This window comes from Pinus tabuliformis, chromosome 6, assembly GCF_031772625.1.
Source record: "Pinus tabuliformis cultivar Carrire ecotype Pingquan chromosome 6, CPIR1, whole genome shotgun sequence".
In the NCBI taxonomy this organism is placed as follows: domain Eukaryota; kingdom Viridiplantae; phylum Streptophyta; class Pinopsida; order Pinales; family Pinaceae; genus Pinus; species Pinus tabuliformis.
The window spans coordinates 1,680,431,190-1,680,450,865 of NC_142292.1; the positions used below are offsets into that span (position 1 = coordinate 1,680,431,190).

General features: G+C 39.1%; 2 pseudogenes; both read left to right on the forward strand.

Annotated features, from left to right (window-relative positions):
- The first annotated feature begins 4,812 nt into the window (after positions 1–4,812).
- On the forward strand, positions 4,813–10,932 carry LOC149265411 (uncharacterized; annotated as a pseudogene).
- Positions 10,933–14,340: 3,408 nt separating this feature from the next.
- Positions 14,341–19,676, forward strand: part of LOC149265412 (uncharacterized) — a 39,549-nt pseudogene continuing 34,213 nt past the window's right edge.

Here is a 19,676-nt window from a genome sequence, read left to right on the forward strand (position 1 = left end):
GTTTTCTATGGAGGTAATACGCAGTTGAAACCACAACCGCAGGAGCATACGCCCAAACTGTTGAACGATAATGTCTCAGCCACCGGAGGAAGGAGGTGCGGCCTCGAATTTTTACGGGGAAACCCTAGCCGTCAACCGAAACTTTGCGTTGAACAGTGAGACGTTTTCAGGTGAATCGTCGTCACACTGAGAAAGAAAAGCGGAATAGGAAAAGCGAACTGTTCATTCACCGCGTTCTTCCTTGGCTAGACAAGGGTATAGACCACCTGTAACCTACGCATAAACTCTAAAACGAAAATGCATTTCCTCACAGGCCAAAAAAATTACGAATGCAGGGTGACAAGAGCATAACATTCTCAAAGGGATGATGAACAAATGCGTGAGCAGGATTAACGCACAAATGCACAGATGAAGGCGGCAATAGTAATCAATTTGAGATTTACTGAAGATGGAGAAACGCAGCAGTTACCTGTCTCGAGATTGCAGTCATTACCTGAAGCTTCTACGCAAATACCGTCCGATGTTTTATCTGAAACCTTTCACGCTGGCTTTTGCTGATTATCTGAATTGAATTAGCTTGGTGATGAGACCGACTGGCCTTTAGTTTGTTGATCAGATGGATTGAATGTGTTCTCCTTTATCCAGCTAATGCACTGATACATGAAATGATGCCCATCACAGTTTTAGCACATGTTTTACAGCCTCAGATCAGAAGTGCGTGAGCCTGCAAAACCCTAGACAGCGCAATGATAACCCTGGAAAACAGAAAACAAGAGCCCGGCAGATATATGCAAAACTTCAAAGTAAAACCCTTCAAAATTAACCTCGAATCACAAAAATTTACAGCTCTAGAACAGCCAAATTTAACAATAATTGCAGTAATATTTTCGAAATATCAGAAGACTTGAATTCTGCTGTGAACAGAAGTAAAATCTCTCATGCAAAACAGGAAATAAACTTTAAATGATTAACCCAGGGCCAAAATCAGCTGGGCTCTGCAAAGAAGACCCTGTGGGAGTCGGTCGGTTCAGCCTAGAACTTCCCCAAACGCCCAAAAATATTCTTCAATAAAGGTTTTTTCTGCACAACTCAAGCAACCATCAGTAAAGAGAGCAAGAATGCTGCTAGATCTCAGAAAGTAATGGAGATACCTTCCATTACTTCAGAAACCCTAACAACACTCAAACCCTAGCAGGTGAACAAGATACCTGTGCTCACAATACTCTAAAAACAAGCTATTATTAATGGCTGAAAAATGAAATATGTAGAAAATTAAACATCTCACAGCACTTCCAGAGAGTAACACCAGCAAGATTTGGACCCCAAAGTCTTCTTTTATTAACCAGAAACTAGATTACAAGAGAGCTTTTTCAGTACAAGACTCACAGATCCAATGATCTGAAATGACCCCTAGCACCCTATTTAAAGGAAATGATCCCAACGGCTAGTTCGAGTGATCCATGTCGAAATGATCTCGACCGTCGATGAGGATCAAGACATCTCTTAATCTCATCCGTCGATTTATTAAAAAATGATATTTTGCATGCATTCACAAAAAATATTATTATTTTATTATTTAGGGTTTTTGCTTTATTTTATAATTTTTTTTATTAATTTTTTTTATTTATTTCATTTTTTAATTTTTAATTATTATTTTATTATTTTATTTATTTTCTTAAATGGATCATCGAACTAAGCCTTTGGAAACATCACCTAGGACCTAGGACTTAGGACTCATGAGGGGACTAAAACATTTTTCAACCCTCAAGACACATTACATCATGACTTTTACAATTTACATCTTAAGGGGACAAACCCACTTTAACATAGACCCTCATAAACCACCCAGTTCTGCGACACAACTATAATCTAGCAGATTAACGCACTAGGATTCTCCTAAAGTTCTAATAACAAAATGCATCCCGGCTTTGGGGTCAGGTTGAAGGAAAACTCTGCCGATCGTAGATCGGTGAGACGAAAAACCTTCCGGGACGTAGATTATCATTAGAAAGTTAGGTCCACCTAGGCAATTTACATACATGACTCAGATCTGCTAAGATTATTTACAATTCATACATGCAGACTGGGTTTACAACATAAATCGATCAAGCTGTTGATGACTGTGGGATGGCACGGACATGTCGATCAGGTGCTACCCCTTTCTTGGCAAAAAGGGGGTGGACTGCATGGGTAGTTGACCAGTAGTGGTCAACAGAAGGAATTTGATCAAAGATACATATTCATTTTTGACCAAAATAGAAAGGAATTAGAAACATATTCAGTAGAAATAAGCAGGCTCGGGATTGAAAATGAGAAGCAGAAGGGATAGATAAAGGTTCTCAACAGAGAAGTAGAGAAGACCACTCTTCTCAAGCTACAAGTTGAGGAGACAGAAAAAAAAGAAGGAAGATCTTGAAAATATGGTTTCAAGAAGATCTTGCTCAAAAGAAAGAAGAACTTGACTCAACCAATGATGAGATCAACAAAATCAATAGATCGCAAAAATAAATGTTACAAGATAAGACAGATGAAGAAGAAAAAAAGAAGGCAATTGAAGATGGTAAAGCTCGAGTTGATGAAGGTACAATCTCCACATCTTCATAGGATGATTCTAAGAAGGAACTTAATCAAAGTGAAAAGCCAAAGAAGAATGTTGCAACTCCAAAGAACAAGACCAAAGCAATCAAGAACAAAAGACCACAACAAACTACAACACCGCCTCCAAAGAAGAATGAAAAATATTCTAGGTATGTTCATTTATTTAATGGTTATTGTTTTTCGTGTGCTAACTATGGACATATGGCCAAGGATTGTAAAGTTATTGACAAGTACAACTATCAAGGACCATCGCATCCAAATGAACCATTCAGGTATGCACATTTATTTAATGGTTATTGCTTTTTATGTGCTAACTATGGACATATGGCTAGGGATTATGTAGTTTTTTATAGGTACAATAATTATCCACAAAACCCTGGAAGTAGTTTACAGGATCATGAGACAGGTTCCACGATGATTTTGTCAGAAGAGGATACATGCTAGATGGGCCAAACATTGAATGTTTCAAATTCCATAACTATGGTCATAGCGCTCGCGGTTGCAGATATAAAATGGAATCACCTATGGACAACATTGAATTCTTCAAGTGTCATAACTATGGGCACATGGCTTGAGATTGTAGGAATAAGAAGGTCTGGAAAAGGAAACAGGTATAGGAAGACCAAGCAAATAACAAGGTTTCAGCAGTTATGCTTTCAAGATTTGTAAAAGAAAAAGGTCATGAGGAATTAGCAGTTGCTTCAGATAATGACTCAAGTCAAGGTGGCCCATTAGGTGACTCACTATTTTGAACAATCTGGCTTGTTGACTCCTTAATGTTTGTAGAGGATGAGTCTATGCAACAGTATATGGCACAAATCTACGATTGACTAGAATGTAGTTTGAACAAGATGGCAGTTTCATTACAGGTTCAGGGAGAGAAAAACAGTTGAAGGATTACAAGTTACCAGGAACAAGGCAAGATTAGTCTGTAAAGAATATGCACAGGTTGAAGGAATCGATTTTGAAGAAACATTTGCTCCTGTTTCCATAATGGAAGCTGTTAGTTCCAGTCTTCGCAACCTGTCACCATGGATCAACGTGTGCTCTTACTATGTTTGGTTTTGTTAGATGTTTTTCACATTATCTTCAGCACAAAACATGTCATAAGCATGTTCATCAAGAGTAGCTCGGAAAGAGATTTCCAACAGTATATCACACTCCAAAAATCGGCTCTCGAATCAAAAGATATGACCGAATGAATGGTTGAGTCAAAGATCTCCCGTGCAACAGTTCAAGTATTGAATGATCCAGAAGAAACTAGGAGATGTCAGTGGTTGGTCTTGTCATTGAATTGTGATGGAGAAGGAGAGAACATAGCATTTGAAGGCCTATTATCGTGCTGCTAATCTTCATCTCAACATATGGCGAGCTTGTTTCTCTGCTTTGATTGAAATAGATATCCTGTGCAGAGGGCACGGTACATTGTTGATAGGGATATTGCTGGTGAAAAGTTTATAGCTACTGGTCTCATGGTTCTAGAGAGGAATTACTTGAAGATTTATAGATGTTCATTCAGTGTTTGCTATCATCCTTACTTACATCTTTTCCAAGCTTTTCAATTCATCAACTTGTGTCTATCTACCTACCTAAAATGCTTCAACAACATGGTTTTTATTTGAGCAACATGATCTGGAGTGAAAGGCTTTCATAGGGCCTTGTTAAGGCTGAATAACGAACTGCCTTAAGGGATTATATAGTGAAATGTCACTTAAAGACATATGCAATGACTCAAAACACAGTGAGATCGTTGCAGAGGAGCAAGTTTGTTGTATTTGTGGGTGTGAGGACAATGAAGATCACGAGGCAATGATTCATCCTTGCACCTGCAACGGAGGTTTAGTTGTTGCACATCCTAGTTGTGTTGATGCTTCTCGAGCAATTTATAGGTTTTGTAGGTTGCAGGAAGAAAAGCTTCATTTACTATTCATCATGGACCTGTGATTGGTTAAGTGCAAGCCAGTTGTTAGGGTCGTCTACCTACATTGGATGTTTGTGGGTTGTATGTGAGAAAAGAAATCCCGAAACACTGTGTTCCCATATTTATTTCTGATGTTTCAATGATTGGAAAGACTGAGGTATGATCTGAAGACCTGAAGTGTTGCTTAAAAAGGTTTAGAGAGTATGTGAATTTTGTTTTTGAGTATTTCATTGCAATTTTCGGTTGAATTTGCTCAGCCCCCAAATCTCCAAGGTGGGTTTTGGGTTTTAGCTATGGACCCTCTGGTGCCCTCAACCCCTGATCCCACTAAACTTAGTTTAGTGGTCAATAACCCTAAGCATAGATCAGTAGATCTTGATGCATCTTTCAAGAATGGAATGGTTGTAGAGGAGACTAGGGTTAATGACAAGGTCACATTGGTGGGCTCTTCAATGGACAATGTCATATTGGTAGAGACACCTGTGACGCTCTTTGCTAACAGGGAGAACGCTAGGAGTTCGATTACCAACCTAACTCCCTAGACCAACATTTCTTCTGCAACAAGGAAGAGTGATTTTGGTGATTTCTACTATGATGAGGGAAATGAGTGGAATGAAAAGGTTGTTGAGAAGCCCCGTAGTGATTCCAAGACCCGGAGCAGAGCACTTTTGACCCATTTTCGTCTGGTCCAGAAGAACTCATCTTTGCGCCCAAGAAGTCTCATAAAGCAATGGTGATATTTGATGACAATGATGGTCATGCTCCATCGAATAGCCCCAGCAGGCCTAAAAGGACCTGCAATGTCCATAAATCTAAACTCAGTGTGGCCCGTACCTTGTGCTTTGACAGCTGCCTAGATTCAGAGGACAAGAATCATAGCATGGGCTTGAATATTATTGTTGTACCCAGTTCAGCAAATTCAGATCAATGTGACTCGCTAGTTTCTGCTGAAGCTCTCAATTCGTCTTCTCAGTCAAGGTCACGTGTCGTGATGTTTCAGATTTGCATTATGAGAAACACTCTACTCCAGAAGCACATAATGCTGGTGGTCCAGTTAGTGATAATGATAGATGGATTATTTTACCTGGTGATGATGCTTTTGACAAGACAAGTGGGGTATGTTGTCAGTGGCGTTACGCTCCTGGCTGAAGCGTTGCGCTTCTGGGAGTGTAAAGTTGCGCTCCTGACTGTGGCATTGCGCTCCTAGATTTAGCGTTGCGAGTAGAGGAATGCCAAAGGCACGGATTGCTATGCCTATGGGTGGAGATGGCCCGTGTCATTGTGTCTTCAAAGCACCGTATCCTAGTGATAAGGAAGAGAGCAAAATGGTTGTTGAGTATGTGGATTTTTGATGGCCACTCATGAGATATTTACAGCAAAGGTTTCAGGCACTTTCAACAGGTGGTAAATTTCCCAAGGCTGCAGAGTGCTCTTTATTATTGACACCATTTATAAGCTTGCACACAAGGAGCTTGTTGGAAGGCTGTGAATGGAATGTGGCTCTTTTGTATGACTTCACAATTGAATGCAGAACAGGTTAAAGGATGTCCCAGCTATTTCGACTGGTGCCTTCTTAGAACTCTCGTGGAGGACCTGAGAAACCTGTTTGTGATTATTGGGGCAGCAATGTTGAAAAGTGTGCAACAAGAAATGCTAAATTTAGAATGTGCTAAAAATAGACCTGCTAAAAATAGCATGTCTAAAAATAGCAGTTTTTCCAGTGAGGTCATTGGCCACATTGGGTGAGAGGTGAAACTTCTAAAAATAGCATTTCTGGGTCCCTTCCTATTTATAGCAATCCCTAGTCTATCTATAGGAAGTAAAATTAATTTTGATCTTAACAATAGTTGGAAATATTAATTAATTAATTCAGTTGAGTTAATTAGTTAAGGAAATTCGAATTTGAAGTCTTTGTGAGCATGCACATGAGTTGTCCCACTCATTGAGGAATTTATCCTTAATTTCCTCCACTGATTGAGGGAATAAGTATGAGTTGTATAATGAGAGAATCATTTGACTTAGTTCTAACTAGTCAAGTCCAGTTAGATTATTTTAACAAGTTGTTAAAATAATAAAATATAGTTTGTGAATGCTTGCATGCATGTGACAACTATTATTTTAGATAACTGAGGATTCACTCATGGATAACTATTGCATGTCAGTTCTGTCAGAGACACAGTTGAGATTAGATGTGGGACAGTGTACTATCAGATGCTTGACTATTTCTAGTAAGTAGTTTTTGCATGATTGAGGAACTAGTGTCCTCAAGGATTACGTAGTTGGACCATAGGTTGACTTGGTTTGTTTGGAATTAATTGCATATGCTTTTTCTATTATTTCCTAAGCAAACTACGTAAAGAAATAGGGATTGGACCATAGGTAAAGCCTTTATATACAGGGCTTGGTTGGTTCATGAGACATATCTTCATATCTTCATAGTTCATTGAGAACTGGATAGCTTGAGAGCTTATTCTTTTTGTATTGTGAAGAGGATTTCCACTTTATTGATAATACATGGTTGGAGTTTTATGTTGGTGCTTTCCCATAGATGTATCTTGTGTTATGTGTGATTATTTCTCTTGATCAGTTATGCATGTTTCTACTTGATGTTGCTCATGAATTCGATTATGCTTCCGCTTAATGTTTTGTAGAAGTAGAATAAGTATTATGCTTTAAGACATTGCATATATCGGTTTGTTCTACAGGTGAAATTTCTACATGGTATCGGAGCTAGCTGATTTGTAGAAAAATTATACATGGTATCAAAACACAAGTGATCAAGCAAGAATAGTATACTAGCTGGAGAAATTCGAAGTTTATTTTTCGGGATATAGATCTCAAGTTCTTATCACATCTATTTCATCGATGGCATTCTATGGTTTGAGGCTTGAGTATGCCCTTGATGGCAGCTCAAACTATATAGCTTGGAAGGATCGCATGGAGGTAGTTTTGGAAGATAATGGTCCTAAGGATTCCATTGATCAAGAAATCACTAAGGCTACTGACAAAACTGAGCAAGTGGAATGGAGGAAGTATGTGGCTAGAGCTAGGATAATTCTCTTGGAGGCAGTGCAAGATCACATTGTCTCGAGCCTCCATGGGAAGGAGACTCCACATGCAATTTGGAAAACATTGAAATATTTATATCAGAATAGCAGTGATGAGAGGATGTGATATGTGTCTGACCAAGCTAATCACAAGTAGGGATGACCTTGCAAGTGTAGGTGTCATGATATCGGATGAGGATATGGTGAGTCTAGCACTCCTTGGCCTTCCTAAGAGCTGGCATAGATACCAGTACTCGGTGAATGGAAGGGAGAAACTACCAGATTGGGAACGACTATGGTCGGGATTGATGCAAGAGGAGATCAGATGGAGCACCAGAGATAGTTCTTCATCCATGCATGATGAGGAGAACTATGCCTTAGCGAGTGAGGCAAAGAAGGGGAAGGAGAAGGGTTCTCTTTCCGAATCCAGTTCTTCCAATGATGGTAAGAAGGTTGACAAATCGAAAGTGTGATGCTTTCATTGTCATGAGGTGGGCCATTATGCTGTAAATTTTCCACGAAGGAAATCCAAGAAGGGATCCAGGGAAGGATCTGAAGGTGAGGCACTTGCTTCACAGTTTGAGTTGGATTTCACACTCTTCGCATGCATGGTTTCATCCATGGTGGGAAGTGGTTGGTTTCTTGATAGTGGAGCTTCTTTCCACATGACCGGCGACAAGAGTTTGTTTAGTACTTTGGAGGAGAAAGATCTCCATATACTCATAGCGATGGGTAATGATGAGAAGTATAGTGTCTCAAGTGTAGGCACGGTTATTTTTCAGAGGGAGCATGGAGCTCGCCTTACCTTGACTGATGACAAGTATGTACGAGGACTGAAGAGAAACTTGGTGTCGATCATGATGCTGGAAGACAGAGGCTATGATGTAGTCTTCAGTAAGGGAAATGTTTTCCTTAGACACATCATCACTAGACAGGTGAAGCAGATTGGTTCACGGGTCAAGAACCTGTATGCTCTTGAGGTTCAAGATGCATGCAAAGCCTTGAGCAACAAGGCAACTGATGGAGACTTGGTGGTTGAGAGGGAGGGTATATTACCTCTCAACATGCAGAGCCATAAGAAGTCTCAGACGATTATGGAGGAGCCACAACTGGTGCAGCAGCTTCAAGAGGTTGTGGAGTAGCCACAACAGGGGAAGCTGAGTGGAGATCGAGTAGAGACATCTACTCATGCAGAGACCTCCAGTAGGGGGAAACTTCAAGCCAGGTGGGTTGAAGGATCACATGCATCCATACCTCCAAGTAGGAGGTGGGGCGATATAGAGTGATCATCCCAAGGAGGAGGGGAAGGATTCTTGAGGTACCCAACCCCTTGGATGAAACCTTGCTACAGGAGCCCCGACGTGAGTAGCAAGAACTGATTGATTGGGTAGAGACAGATACGGATGGAGCGGCAAAGAGAGCGACAGTGTAGGGAATCCACGACAGCGCATAGCTAGTAGGCTACAACAATGCGAGAGGCACAATTGTTTTGCACAGTGCTAGGTGGCACAGAGAGGTGTGCAATGGTGCGAGACGCATGTAGATGTTTCCATAGCACAGATGTCAGAGAGGGAGCACTTGTCAGCAGCAGGGAGAGCTTCAGCATAACAGTATGTTCCTAGCCCGACAGATTGGTCAGTTGGGAGTGTTTTTGTTCCAAGTGTTGTTGGAGCAAGTTGACCGAGTAGATGTGTTGCATGCAGAACATTCCAGAGTTACAAGATTGGGTTCGAGAGGAAGCCTTTCTTGTTGAGAGGGAGTTTCGAAAAGTGTGCAACAAGAAATGCTAAATTTAGAATGTGCTAAAAATAGACATGCTAAAAATAGCATGTCTAAAAATAGAAGTTTTGCCAATGAGGTCATTGGCCACATTGGGTGAGAGTGAAACTGCTAAAAATAGAAAGTTCTAAAAATAGCATTTCTGGGTCCCTTCCTATTTATAGCAATCCCTAGTCTATCTATAGGAAGTAAAATTAATTTTGTTCTTAACAGCAGTTGGAAATATTAATTAATTAATTCAGTTGATTTAATTAGTTAAGGAAATTCGAACTTGAAGTCTTTGTGAGCATGCACATGAGTTGTCCCACTGATTGAGGAATCTATCCTTAATTTCCTCCACTGATTGAGGGAACAAGTATGAGTTCTATAATGAGAGAATTAGTTGACTTAGTTCTAACTAGTCAAGTCCAGTTAGATTATTTTAACAAGTTGTTAAAATAATAAAATATAGTTTGTTAATGCTTGCATGCATGTGACAACTATTATTTTAGATAACTGAGGATTCACTCATGGATAATTGTTGCATGTCAGTTCTATCAGAGACCCAGTTGAGATCAGATGTGGGACATTATACTATCAGATGCTTGACTATTTCTAGTAAGTAGATTTTGCATGATTGAGGAACTAGTGTCCTCCAGGATTGTGTAGTTGGACCATAGGTTGACTTGGTATGTTTGGAATTAATTTCTTATGCTTTTTCTATTATTTCCTAAGCAAATTGTGCAAGGAAATAGGGATTGGGCCATAGGTAAAGCCTTTATATGCAGGGCTTGGTTGGTTCATGAGACATATCTTCATGTCTTCATAGTTCATTGAGAACTGGATAGCTTGAGAGCTGATTCTTTTTGTATTTTGAAGAGGATTTCCAATTGATTGATAATACATGGTTGGGGTTTTATGCTGGTGCTTTCCCCTAGATATATCTTGTGTTATGTGTGATTATTTCTCTTGATCAGTTATGCATGTTTCTACCTGATGTTGCTCATGAATTCGATTATGCTTTTGCTTAATGTTTTGTAGAAGTAGAACAAGTATTATGCTTTAGGACATTGCATATATTGGTTTGTTCTACATGTGAAATTTCTACGAGCAAGACCTGTACCATTTGTTGATCAGGTTCCCCAAGCTCCATTATATTGACCTGACACAGTATTGCCTCGGTGTGAGCCATTGTTTGATGCTTATACTTTTCAAGCATCAGATTCATATGCTTATGCGTATTAGAGACAGGCTCTGCCTCCTACTGATCCATTGCCTGTGAGGAATGGGTTGTTATCTGATATTGATTATCGTGTGGTAGATCCAGGGCTTGAATATTTACACCGTGAAAGAGTAGGAGAACGTGTTTTAGAGCATAATTATCTCGATTATGTGCTAAGAGAAGCTGACCACGCTAATGCTGCCCTTCGTAGAGCTGACTTCACATCTCCTCCTAGACGTTCATGTTTTCTAGGAATCGATGACAAGTGTTTTAGCTATGAGATCAACAACATTGAGTTTTTGAAGGAGAGGTGGCAGTATTCAAATTATTCAATGAACAAATGGCAAATATTTCAGGAACCCAAGGCATCTACAGGGCGCAGGTAGAGGATGAGTTGATCAGCATCCCAGATTATCCCTGATTTCCAGCGATGTTCCACAACAGACTTTGGCAATTCGACTTGTGGCAGCAAATTAATTGTTCCTTTTTATTTTTGAGATTTAATTAGGTTATTTTGTTATAATTTAATTTATGTAATTTGACCGCATAAAAACATATTTAGGTTTTGTTTGTTTTTTCTATTTTAATTATTTTGATTCCTATGTTTAGGAATCAATAATTAATATGTAATATTATAAATAGGATTAGTTTGAAGATGTAAGGGTTGAATTTTTGCAGCAGAGTGAGGCTGCCATTGGACTGTGTAAAATTTTCCTAAATATCATTTTAATAAAGCAGTTTTCTGCCCTTTGGACCTGGGATTCATCACGGTGTTGATGTTTAGTATGTTTTTCCTGTAATTCACTTACATATTTGGTTTTTCTGCCTTGTTTCAGCATTATCTAAGAGATATGTTAGGAATTCATTTGTAATGATGCTCCTTTCATGATGATTTTGTTGTTAGTTGTAATGGTTGTCTTAGTAGAATTCATCCTTTGCTAGATGCTCTGTTGAGCAACCTCATGATTCTCTTTCGTCTAAAGTTGTTGCCACAGATCCATCCTTTGTTTGATGCCTGTAGGGCAGCGGGCTTTCTCCCCTATTCTTCTCACATTCACAATCTTTATCTGGCTAAACATGGCACTTAATTTGCCCCAAGTTTTCCAGCAAAAACTAGCATTGACTCCATATCCCAATCATCCTTTCTCTTGTTGTTTCGACCCAAAACCTTTCAAACAAATCCCCGCACTCCATATCTAGCCTAAGATTTCATTTATTGCAGCCACATTTTGTTGGCAAAGAGAGAGCCCTCTCTGGTCTGGCAAGGCTATATGCCAAATCGAAAGCTTGGTCTATGGCTACCTGGGAATTGCCTCTTTCAGTCTTGAGGTTAATTCTGAGTGCTAACATTTTGGTGTCGTTGTCGGGGACGAGGTGACAGATCTTCTCCAGGAAAGATCATTCAAGTTGCAGATATGATTGTTGATGGTGGACAGCAGTCAGACACATATGAAGGCTGAAACATCTGCATGGTGAATCCATTGTTCAAAATCCCGAGTTTCAAAGTATTGATGGTGGCTCCACTGGCTAAATCAAGGACTCAAATGTTGTTTCTATTTGTTCAACGTATTCATGTATCAATTTTTCTAATATTCCTAGTTTTCCTAATCAATTACCAAAGGATGCATATATTTTGAGTAATGGCCCTAAATTCAATGGGGAAGATCTGACTTTGACTCTTGAAAATATAGAAAATTTTAAAACATTTGTGAAAATTCTTAGAGTTAAAAAGGAAGATGTCTTCATCAAATTGTTCTATGATTTGTTTCAAGGCATATCTTTCTTGAAACATGGATGGAGAAAGAGGAAGAATTCAAAATAGAAGTACCCTCTATTCAAGGCTTTAGGGAATGGGAAAATATGTGCACGGATGATGAGGTAGGTGAGAACTTTGCTTCATCTCTTTTTTCTTATTTGAAGTCCTGTCAATGTAGCCATGAAGTTAAGCTTAATTTTTTGCAATAGTTTGCCATCAAAATTGAAGGAGATCTAACTGAATTGGAGACCCAAATATAGTGCTAGGATCTGGACTATTAAGCCCCATTCTTTGGGGACCTTTTCCAGTAGAAGGAAGGAAAGGTAAGGCTACCCATGGATGTTTGCATTGACATTTTGCAACTGGAAACATAGGTTGAGGAGTTAGGGCAGCAGACATGGTCTAGTTTTTTTTATCCTATTGTCGCATATATGGAGTATTTTTTCAGTTTGAATGGTAAGTCATATTTTTTTTCACACAGCAAAATTCAGTTTGTGCATGGACGGCTGTCAACATTCCCGATTATGTACTGGTTCGAGCACTTCCAAGTAGCATCCCTGTTCCAGTTACTCGATTGGTTGGTCTGGAATTATAGCATTACTTGATCTATTGATTTTGCATCAGAGTAGGATAGATTTGTAAATAAATAAGCTGCCAAAGGTAGCATTTCAATTTCTGATATTTGTTATGTACAGGTTGCAATATGTGTATGTTTGGATTGGTATGAGTTGTTTTGAGTTTGTAGCTATTTGACCATATTTCCCAATGGATGAGGCACTTGGTCTACGGTGTTCTTGACACCTCCAAGGAGCTGCCATCCCCAATAAGGCCGATGTTAGCTCTAGTCTTCGTAACTTATCACAAGGGATCAACATGTGCTCTTACTATGTTTGGTTTTGTTAGATGTTTTGCACATGATATTTAGCACAAAACGTGTCATAAGCATGTTCATCAGCAGCAACTCGGAAAGAGCTTTCCAATGGTATATCACACTCAAACAAATAGCTCCCGGATCAGAAGATATGACTGAATGAATGGTTGAGTCAAATATCTCTTGTGCAGTAGTTCAAGTATTGAATGTAGGAGATGTCAATGGCTGGTCTTGTGGCTGAATTGTGATGGAGAAGGAGAGAACATAGCATTTGAAGGCCTATTACTGTGTTGCTAATCTTCATCTCAACATATGGCGAGCTCATTTCTCTGCTTTGATTGAAAGAGATATCCTCTACAGAGGGCACGTTACACTGTTGACAGGGATATTGCTGGTGAAAAGATTACAGCTATTGATCTCATGGTTCTAGATAGGAATTACTTGAATATTTATAGATGTTCATTCCGTATTTGTTGTCATCCTTACTTACATCTTTTCCAAGCTTTTCAATTCATCATCTTGTGTCTATCTGCCTACCTAAAATGCTTCAGCAACACGGTTTTTATTCGAGAAACATGATCTAGAGTGAAAGGCTTTCATAGGGCCTTGTTAAGGCTGAATAACAAATCACCTTAAGGGATTATATAGAAAAATGTCACTTAAAGACATATGCAATGACTCAAAACACAGTGAGATGGTTGCAGAGGAGCAAGTTTGTTGTATCTGTGGGTGTGAGGACAATGAAGATCATGAGGCAATGATTCATCCTTGCACTTGCAATAGAGGCTCAGTTGTTGCACATCCTAGTTGTGTTGATGCTTCTCGAGCAATTTCTAGGTTTTGTAGGTTGCAGGAAAAAGGAGAAAAGCTTTTTTTACCATTCATCACAGACCTGTGATTGGTTAAGTGCAAGCCAGTTGTTAGGGCTATCTACCTACATTGGATGTCTATGGGTTGTATGTGAGAAAAGCAATCCCGAAACATTGTGTTGCCATATTTATTTATGTTGTTTCAATGATTGGAAAAACTAATGTATGATCTGAAGACCTGAAGTGCTGCTTAAAAAGGTTTAGAGATTATGTGAATTTTGTTTTTGAGTATTTCGTTGCATTTTTCATTTGAATTCACTCAACCCCCAGATCTCCAAGGTGGGTTTGGGTTTTAGCTATGGACCCTCTGGTGCCCTCAACCCCTGATCCCACTAAACTTAGTTCAGTGGTCAACAACCCTAAGATAGATCAATAGATCTGGGTTTGGGATTTGATACATCTTTCAAGAAGGGAATGGCTGTACAGGAGACTAGGGTTAATGACAAGGTCACATTGGTGGGCTCTTCAATGGACAAGGTCATATTGGCAAAGGCACCTATGATGCTCTTTACTGACATGGAAAATGTTAGGAGTTCGGTTACCAACCTAACTCCCTAGACCAACATTTCTTCTGCAACAAGGAAGAGTGATTTTGGTGATTTATACTATGATGAGGGAAATGAGTGGAATGAAAAGGTTGTTGAGAAGCCGAGCAGTGATGCCGAGACCCCAGAGCAGAGCACTTTTGACCCATTTGCTTCTGGTCCAGAAGAACTCATCTTTGCACCTGAGAAGTCTCATAAAGAAATGGTGATATTTGATGACAATGATGGTCATGCTCCGTCCGATAGCACCAGTAGGCCTAAAAGGACCTGCAATTTCCACAAATCTAAACCTAGTGTGGCCCATACCTTGTGCTTTGACAGCTGCCTAGATTCAGAGGACGAGAATCACAACATGAGCTTGAATATTATTGTTGTACCCATTTCAGCAAATTCAGATCAATGCGACTCGCTAGTTTCTGTTGAAGCTTTCAATCCATCTTCTCAGTCAAGGTCACACGTAGTGCATGTTTCAGATTTTCATTATGAGAAACACTCTACTCTGGAAGCACATAATGTTGGTGGTCCAGTTAGTGATAATGATAGACAAATTATTTTACCTGGCGATGATGCTTTTGACAAGACAAGTGGGGTATGTTGTCAGTGGCATTATGCTCCTGGCTGAAGCGATGCACTTCTGGGAGTGTAGCGCTGTGCTCCTGACTATGGCACTGTGCTCCTTGGTTTAGCGTTTCAAGTAGAGGAATGCCAAAGACATGGACTACTATGCCTATGGGTGGAGATGGCCTGTGTTGTTGTGTCTTCAAAGCACTGTATCCCGGTGATAAGGAAGAGAGAAAAAGGGTTGTTGAGTATGTGGATTTTTGATGGCTACTCATGAGATATTTACAGCAAAGGTTTCAGGCAATTTCAACAGGTGGTAAATTGCCCAAGGCTGCAGAGTTCTCTTTATTATTGACACCGTTTATAAGCTTGCACACAAGCAGATTGTTGGAAGGTTGTGAATGGAATGTGGCTCTTTTGTATGACTTCACAATTGAACGCAGAACAGGTTAAAGGATGTCCCAGCTGTTTCGACTGGCACCTTCTCAGAACACTCGTGGTCCTCAAACTCTCATGGACAACCTGGGAAACATGTTCGTGATTGTTGGGGCAGCAAGACATGTACCATTTGTTGATCAGGTTCCCCAAGCTCCATTATATTGAGCTGACACAGTATTGCCTCAGTGTGCGCCATTGTTTAATGCTTATGCTTTGCAAGCATCAGATTAATATGCTTCTGCGTATCAGAGACAAGCCTTGCCTCTTGCTGATCCATTTCCTGTGAGGAATGGGTTGTTATCTGATATTAATTATCGTGTGGTAGATCCAGGGCTTGAATATTTAGACTATGAAAGAGAAGGAGAGCATGTTTTAGAGCAGAATTATCTTGATTATGTGCTAAGATAAGTTGACCATGCTAATGCTACCCTCCATAGAGCTGACTTCACATCTCCTCCTGGAAGTTCATGTTTTCTAGGAATCGATGACAAGTGTTCTAGCTATGAGATCAACAACATTGAGTTTTTGAAGGAGAGGTGGCAGTATTCAAATTATTCAATGAAAAAATGGAAAATATTTCAGGAATCCAAGGTATCTATAGGGCACAGGTAGAGGATGAGTTTATCAACATCCCAGATTATCCCTAATTTCTAGCGATGTTCCACAACAGACTTTGGAAATTCTACTTGTGGCAGCAAATTAATTGTTCCTTTTTGTTTTTGAGATTTAATTAGGTTATTTTGTTATAATTTAATTTATGTAATTTTACTGCTTAAAAACATATTTAGGTTTTTTTTGTTTTTTCTATTTTAATTATTTTGATTCCTATGTTTAGGAATCAATAATTAATATGTAATATTATAAATAGGATTAGTTTGAAGATGTAAGGGTTGAATTTTTGCAGCAGAGTGAGGCTACCATTGGACTGTGTAAAATTTTCTTGAATATCATTTTAATAAAGCAGTTTTCTGCCCTTTGGACCTGGGATTCTTCACGGTGTTGATGTTTAGTATGTTTTTCCTATAATTCACTTACATTTTTTTTTCTATCTTGTTTCAGCATTAACTAAGAGATATGTTAGGAATTCATCCATAATGATGCTCCTTTCATGATGATTTTGTTGTTAGTTGTAATGGTTGTCTTAGTAGAATTTATCCTTTGCTAGATGCTCTATTGAGCAACCTCGTGATTCTCTTTCGTCTAAAGTTGTTACTGCAGATCCATCCTTTGTTTGATGCTTGCAGAGCAGCGTGCTTTCTCCCCTATTCTTCTCACATTCACAATATTTATATGGCTAAACATGGCACTTAATTTGCCCCAAGTTTGCCAGCAAAAACTAGAATTGACTCCATAGCCCAATCATCCGTTCTCTTGTTGTTTCGACCTGAAACCTTTCAAACAAATCCCCGCACTCCATAGCTAGCCAAATATTTCATTTATTGCAGCCACATTTTGTTGACAAAGAGAGATCCCTCTCTGATCTGGTAGGGCTAGATGCCAGATTGAAAGCTTGGTCTGTGGCTACCTCGGAATTGCCTCTTTTCAGCCTTGAGGTTAATTCTGAGTGCTAACAGAAGCTATGAGGATGTCTCTCGCTTATGCTTGCTCGAGAAAAATGAAGGTCTACCAAATGGATGTTAAGTTAGCTTTTCTAAATGGTGAATTGGCAAAAGAAGGTTACATTGAAAACCCGAATGTTTTCTGCTCTCTGACAAGGAAGACTACATCTAAGATTAAAGAAGGCTCTATATGGTCTCAAGCAGGCTTTTAGGGCTTGGCATGCTCATCTTGACAGATATCTACATCAACAGGGATTCAAGAAAGGAAGCACTGACAACAATCTTTATGTGAAAGTGGATCAAGATAACCTAACAATTATCAAAGTATATGTGGATGATATAATCTTTGGAAGTAGTGATGACAGATTAAGTAAAGACTTTGCCACAAAAATGCAAAGTGAGTTTGAAATGTCTATAAATGAAATACTTTTTAGGGCTTTAGATTTCTCAGCAGGATAAAGGAATATTCATATATCAAGCCAAGTACATCAAATAAATGCTCAATAAAATCCAAATGGAAGACTGCAAGCCAGTTCTTACCCCCATGGTAAATGTTGCAAGTTAAGCTTAGAAAAATCGTCAAAGGATTGTGACCAAAGGTTGTATAGATCCATGATTGGTAGTCTCTTATAAGTGACAGCCTCCTGGCCTGATGTGATGTAGGTAGTTGGACAAGTAGCAATATTCCAAGCAGCACCAAAATAATCTCATATTATTTCCGTCAAAAAAATTATTCGGTATCTTAAGGGCACAACGAAATATGGTATATGGTATCCCAAAGGAAATGATCTAGTCATCCAAGCTTATATAAATTCAGATTGGGCAGGAAGTGTTGATGATCATAAGAGTACCAGTGGAGAAGCATTCTATCTAGGTGGTTGTCTTGTTTCATAGTTAAGTAAAAAGCAATCTTCAATCTCATTATCCACAAGAGAAGCAAAATATGTCGCGGCAACAACTTGTTTTACTCAAGTTCTTTGGATGAAGCAAACTTTGCAATAGCTTGAAGTCAAGTTCGATGAGCTTATTCCCATCTTTTGCGATAACACCAGTTCCATTAGTATCTCCAAGAATCATGTGATGTATTCCAAAACGAAGCGCATTCCGATTAAATATCATTTTGTTAGAGAGAAGGTCACTAAAAAGAATATCAAGCTTGAATATGTTGGCACAAAGGAACAAATCTATGACATCTTTACCAAACCATTACCTCGTGAAGAATTTGAGTATCTTCGCCAAAAGCTTGGGATTCTCCCAAGTTTTCATTAGACTCTTTCTCTTATCTACTCGAGTAGAAAGGGGGAGTGGAGGTGTGTACAGGTCTGCAGGATGGCTGTTTGTCAGGGGGAGTTACCATTTTCCATTGATGACAAAGGGGGAGAGAAGGTAGTAGGAAGAGGTGTCATGATCATAAGGGGAGTACTTGTTCTGCTATCAATTCCAAAGGGAGAGATTGTTGATCAGTGGTTGTCATTGATGTCAACCCAAGCAGCACCAGGGGCTACCCCGGTCTTGTAAGGGAATTTTGACTTGAAAAATCATATTATTTTTCATCAAATATATTCTCGATGGATTCTACTCATTGAGATTTTTCCATTTATATATGGTATGCCTCTCATTTCTTCATACTTTGAGAGTTATTTGCGTTTGAAGTTAGTAACCCTAGTTAGTGGGCTAAAACCCTATGGGGTTGTGGCATGGCACTCATAATTGGTTGTGGTCATTGAATAGTCAATAATTAATAATATTTTTTTCTCCTAAAATCCCTCCAACATTCACTTATTGAGGACCCTCTCAATTCAAGACATTCATATAAATAATGACCCGCATATCCTCATTTAGTAGCGATTTTGTGGCTTTAAACAGGTCATTGTGGAATTTTCTCTATAACTTTTTTTCTGCGTATCTTCAAAATATTAAATTAAAACCCATTTGAGCCAAAATCTTGATGAACCGCGTGACCAAATTTCAGATCTTGGTTCGCTATATTTTCAAATATATCATCTGAGGAAGTTATGGTTTTGCAGGCTCTCGAATTCCATGTCAAACAGGTGACGTTGGGAAAATCGTCATAACTTTCTCTATGAGCATTAGATTCAAATTTAGTAAATAGTCACAGAAAGCAGACAAACTTTAGTTTGTTGAGTAGCATTTTCAGGGCTTAAGGTTGCAACAGTGACACGTGGCACTTCGTACAAGTTTTCTCTACTAAACCAAGCTATAATCAGGTCATCGTGGGAGATTGGGCATAACACTTTCTTGAAGAATTCAATTTTGATCAAACCTGTGGGGTTGCAAAGAGGACTCAGAGAAATTTCAGATCGTGGAGATTCGAAGTTACATAGATACAACAGATTCAATATCGAGCAAATAGAAGGCAAGAAAAAGCATGCATTCAAGGATCACTGCAGTAAGGACCACACATCAACAGTTAAGGGTAAGTCTCCTACAGCAAGGTATGTATGATTAAGTGTTTACATTTTAATTTTGAGTATCATCTCTGACATATGTTTTTGTAGGAAAACATAAGT